This window comes from Lynx canadensis, chromosome X, assembly GCF_007474595.2.
Source record: "Lynx canadensis isolate LIC74 chromosome X, mLynCan4.pri.v2, whole genome shotgun sequence".
NCBI lineage: Eukaryota > Metazoa > Chordata > Mammalia > Carnivora > Felidae > Lynx > Lynx canadensis.
This window is the reverse complement of record NC_044321.2, coordinates 85,199,531-85,205,530: the sequence shown is the minus strand read 5'-3', so window position 1 is coordinate 85,205,530 and position 6,000 is coordinate 85,199,531.

The following is a 6,000-nucleotide window of genomic DNA, read 5'->3' as shown; positions in this document are numbered from 1 at the left end:
TTCTGGACAGCTAATTTTCTTCTCTCCACTATGCTTCTGGCTTCTGCATCTCCATATGCTGTTTTTGTTTCCTTTGGGACACCAGGCACAACCTCAGTCTTTCCTTTGATTTCCAAAAGCTATCTGCTCATCTCCAGCGGCATTCAGCAAATCTGGGTAGACTTTAATGATTTTGGGGGAGGGTCCCAGAGAAAGGGTCACAGCATGGAGCCTTCTGCCTGCTCCCCTGCATTCTTCTCCTTCTCCTCCTTTCTCTATTCCTTTTAGCGTCCTCCCTCCTAGAGAGACTGTATGGTTACATGCAATTTCTTCTCCCTGTATTAGACAGAGCATCCAGCAGGTCTATCCATCAAGGCCTCAACAGATTTAAGAAACTTTCTTCCATGTACCAGTAGCCACTCTCTTTAAAAGGGGGTTGGGGTGTGCCTGGGTGGCTCAGTTAAATGTCCGACTTTGGCTCAGGTCATGATCTCATGGTTCATGAATTCAAGCCCCACATGAGATGGGTGGCTCTGCTATCAGCACAGAACCAGCTTCGGATCCTCTGTCCCCCTCTCTCTGCCCCTCCCTCACTCGCATACATGTGCTTTCTCTCTCTCAAAAATAAATAAAGATTTTTAAAAATCCAGGAAACTCTTTAAAAAGGGGGGGGAGGGTTGAGATTATAACTATCTATGTGTTTTTCCTGTGTCATCCATCCTCATTGTTTCCCATAAGACAGATGGAAAAACTGAAGCAATCTCCACCTAGGAATCCAACTGTGTTGTTCAGCACTAAGTGCAAGTCCTTTGTACATCAGCCTGGTTCTCTATTCTTCAGAGCATTGTCTTTTCTTTGTAGCAGCTTTGCCAATGGCACATATTCTACTGGAATATTTTCTGGATGGTAGCTGCTTTTGTGGTTATCCCCCAGGTCTCATGCTTCTCAAGGATCCCAGGAAAAACACCATCTCCTCAAGCACTGGAAGCTCTTGGAATGAGGCCAAAGACACATCCAGGATTCACGAGGGTTGTCTAGCTTGTTTGGGGTGTGCAAAGAGCTCTGTGAGAGAATTTTTTTAAATTTTTTTAATGTTTATTTATTTTTGAGAGACAGAGAGAGAGAGAGACAGAGTGTGGGCAGGGAAGGGTCAGAGAGAGAGGGGGACACAGAATCTGTAGCACACTCCAAGCTCTGAGCACAGACCCCGCCACGGGGCTCGAACTCACAGACCTCAACATCATGGCCTGAGCCCAAGTCGGACGCTTAACAGACTGAGACACCCAGGCATCCTAAGACTTTTTTTTAAAAAATCCAGGTGGCCACCTACCACTGTGGTCAAGGCAGGCCACCAAATACTGGGCTTGTTCAGGAGAGACCCATTCCAACCCTTGCACAAAGAATGCCTGCTTCTGAAGTCAGTACACAGGTTGACACAGCAGAGCTAGGGGAGGCCTACAGAGATGGTAAATGCAGATGTGGAGACTCTATCAGAGCCCACTTGAGGCTTTGAAAGAAGTACATTCAGAAAAACACAAATTAATGTGATTTTATGCAACACAAAACAAATGTATTAAATTCATTATCCTCAAGAGTTAGTGTAAGTGGAAAGTATGTATAAATACCTTTTTAAAAGGGTTAGATGCATTCATAAATTTATGCATAGCTGGTTACTAAGGGCAACTAGGATGTTTTCATAGGAAGCCGAAAACAGAAGAGACTTTGGAGATCAGCTAATCTCTCCCCTTCCAGAGCCCTCCCCCAACCTCTGCAGTGAGTAGGCATGAGAAGGGGCCTCCTGGAGCCAAGAGGACACTAGATGGGAAATGGTGAATTCCTACTGGTCTCCCAGGTAACCTCCACCCTCACCCCCCAGTCTTTTTCTTCATAGTTAAGTTTTTAGAGAGGGAAGGCGGGGACCAAACAGACTTAAAAGCCTCTAATTAGCCAGAGGAGCCAGATCGATTGTGTGGGGGTGTAGAGGTTGGGCAGAGGGAAATATGCAAAGATGGATAAGAAAAAGAGCTTATAATGCCCTAGGAGAGATCATGGTCTAATAAGGAGCCTAAACACATGAGAAAATATTACAAGTTTATGAAGAGCACAACAGGGTATACTGTGAGTCGGGGGAAGAAGGAATGAGTACTATGTGCAGAGAAAGTGGGGAGCAGGGCACAGTGGCCTCTAGATGTGAGAGAACGTGAAGGAGGGGGCAGTATTTGGCATAAACAACTAACATGGGAGGGGAGCCTGTGTGGCTCAGTTGGTTGAGCATCCATCCAGCTCGTGACTTCGGCTTAGGTCATGATCTCACATTTTGTGGGTCCAAGCCCCACTTTGGGCTCTGCGCTGGCAAGGCAGAGCCTGCTTGAGATTCTCTCTCTCTCCCTCTCTCTCTGCCCCTCTCCTGCTCACGTGCTCTGTCTCTCTCTCAAACAAAACAAAACAACTAACAGGGGAATGGTTAGCCCTGCCACCATCTAGACAGGACTACAGAGTCTGTTTAGAGCTCAAGGTTCTTTCAGAAACAATGTGGATGGTGCCCCTGGAGTTGTGTATTTCAGTGAAATCAGTTACTGTGACTCCCCCCTTTCCAGAGGAGGAAATGGAGGCCTGGAGATACCAATGAGTAGACTACGGGGGTTGCACAGCTATTTCACATCAGAGTGCTCTCTGCCTCACTGACACCACACTGTCCTGTCACAGGAGTCAAGCTACAAAGGCAACCTGGTTCTCATAACACACGCCTTAGCGACCCCCTTCATCAGGGCCACAGCTAATTTTTTGGAATCACATGTTGCATTAATCAGAATTAGAAACACTTCTTTCTGTGAATGAGAAAAAGTGTATCCCTTCCCCTAGGCAGATGCAGACCCTCACAGGGTACTTGGCTTGGCAAGCAGACCCTGGTTTAGGGTTCCACTCCCACTGGATTCCTTGGCTCGGTGTCACTCATGAAACAAAATGCCCAACGTGTCCCTGCCCATGAGGGACAAGAGTCCTGGGCTGAAGAGACTGGGAAGCTAATCCAGGAAGCATCTGTTGTTGCAAAGCCACTGCAACTGACTGAGCCAATCATTCCCCACCCTTGTTCCCAGAACCCCCCTCCCGGGGGTGATGGCATTTCTGAAGACAGCATCTACCTTCTCTCAGATTGTGAAATGTGTAAACTGGTGTGGCCTCCCTCAGGCTACAAGACAGTTCATAAACATAAGATGCTATTATTTCACTATTAAATAAACAGTACAATGATTAAGTTTTATTTGAAAAAATGAATCAGCTTCCTTCACACTGCTGGAAGTTCTCAGATGAGGTGCCGAACTTCATTTTTAGTGCCTGTTGAATAAACAGCTCATTCAGCTGCCTTTCTCCTAGGAGAGGCTTCTGTCTTTGCAATTCCTGTCATCTCCTCAATTCTGGGGGGGGGGGGCCTCGGCAGCCAAAAGCAGTCAGCCTCCTCCCCTTGCAACTCTCTGAGGCCTGTGAGACCAGAACTAGGTCTCATCCTCTCCTATCTGGTCTATGCCACTTGTTTCCCTCCTAAACCACCTGTCAGAATTAGGACCAATTAAGCTTAACAACAGAAACTCTTGAGATTGAGCCTGTCTGGGCTCCTCCTTCTAATGTCCATCAATTTCCTGTGACCCAAGAGATGAAGTTGACCAAGAAGCCTGGGGGAAAATGTCTCCACTGTCTCCACCACTCACTAGTGCCTGGAATTCTCCCACGAGTCTAATTTCTCCCTAACCTGTGACTCTAAAAATCCCTAGGTAGTTACAAATAGCTCTGATGGGGAGAATACATAACCAGTTGCACAAACTGCAGTATGAATGTGCTTGTCATATCTTTCTCCAGTGAGACAGAAAGGTATATGAATGAAGAGACATGAAAATATCCCACACTTTAGTGGAATGGATGTACTCCATCAAAGGCAGCTGTAAAATGAATTCTACTTTTTCTGTTTCTTTCAAATGTTTATTTATTTATTTTGAGAGAGAGAGAGGACTTGCATGTGTGTGAGTGAGGGTGGCACAGAGGAACAGAGGGAGAGAGGGAGAGAGGGAGAGAGTGAATCCCAAGCAGGCTCTGTGCTATCAGCAGGGAGCCCAGTGTGGGTCTGGATCCCATGGACCAAATGGTGAGATCATGACCTGAGCCAAAATCAAGAGTTGGATGCTCAACTGAGGCACCCAAGCGTCCCTCTAGTTTTTCATTAGTTGTTGTTTTTTTCTTTCTTTCTCTTTGCTCCCTCCCTCCCTCCCTCCCTCTCTCCCTCCTTCCTTTCCATTTGGGAGGGCTATATAAATGGGATGATTATAGAGGAAATTCCTTCAGTAGACTGAATCAAACTGTCAGATAACAGTTTAGTGGGACTTTAGTGGGGGAAAAGGATAGGTTATGAGGGGAAGAGGGGGTCCCTGTGCCCGTTTGAGATTGCCCTAGTGGGATTTAGCTTCTGTGCAAAGCCTGAAGGCCAAGTGGTGTTAAGACCAGTGGTGGAGTCCAGCATGTGCTGCAGGTTTTAGTGGGAGAAGGCTTCTAGCAGCTCTTTCAGAACCTAACTGGTCCTTCAACCATCAACCTTTATTTCTCATGCAATGCCAGGAGCTTGCCTCCTTGCACCTTCCAGAAACTTTTCTCACATATTCCCTCCACTTTTTAAAATTAATAGGATACTTTTTAGATCAATTTTAAGTTTATGGCAAAATTGAGCAGAAAGCAAAAAGTTCCCTTATACCCCTTCTCCCTGTGCACATGGTTGCCTCTATTATTAACACCTTGGATTAGTGTGGCACATTAGTTACAATTTGATGAACCGATAATGATACATTATTAGTAAAGTCCATAGTTTATATCAAGGTTCACTCTTTGTATTGTACAGTTGTATGCATTTTGACAAATGTATAATGACATGTATTCACCTATATGGTGTCATACAGAGTAGTTTCATTGTCCTAAAATTCCCCTGTGCTCCACCTATTCGTGCCTCCCCTGGCAACCACTAATCTATCTCTATAGTTTTGCCTTTTCTAGAGTGTGACATAATTGGAATTGTGACTTGTGCAGCAATGTAGCCTTTTCACCCTGGCTTCTTTCACTTAGCAATATGCATTTCAGCGATATCCATGTCTTTTCATGGTTGGAGTGCTTATTTCTTTTCATTGCAGAATAAGATTCTATTGCCTGGATGTATCCCAGTTTGTTTATCTATTTACCTATTGAAAATATCTTAGTTGCTTCAAGTGTTGGCAATTATGAATAAAGTTGCAAAGGACATTGTGTGTAGGGGTTTTTTTTTTTGTACAGACATAAGTTTGAAAAGTTGCTAGATTGCACAGTAAGACTATGTTTAACTTTGTGAGAGACTGCCAACTCTCTTCCAAAGTGGCTGCACCATTTTGCCTTTCCACCAGCAATGAATGAGAGTGCTCCCCATCCTCATTGTCAGCTTAGATCCTTGTTAATGTTTTGGATTTCCAGCCATTCCAGTAGTTATGTAGTGAGTGGTATTTCATTGTTGTTTTAATGTAAAATTCTCTAATGGCATATGATATTGAGCCTCTTTTTATATGCTCATTTGCCATATGTATATCTCCTTTAGTGAGGTGTCTTTTCAGATCCTTCACCCATTTTTTTTAAATTGGGTTGCTTTCTTATTGCTGAGTTTTAAGAGTTCTTTTACATTTGGATATCAGTCCTACATCTAAGATGTGTTTTTGCAGATATTTTCTCCCAGTCTGTGGCTTGTCTTTTCATTCTCTTAACAGTGTGTTTCACAGAGAAGATGCTTGTATTTTTAATAAAGTCCAACTTAACTATTTTTTCTTTCATGGACCGTGCTTCTGGTGTTGTATATGAAAAGCCATTACCAAGATCATCTAGATTTTCTCTTATGTTATCTTCCATAAGTTTCATAGTTTTGAATTTTACATTTAGATCTAAGAGCAATTTTGAGCTAACTTTTGGGAAAATTATAAGGTCAGTGTCTAGGTTCACTTTTATCTTCTTTCCTTTTTTTCT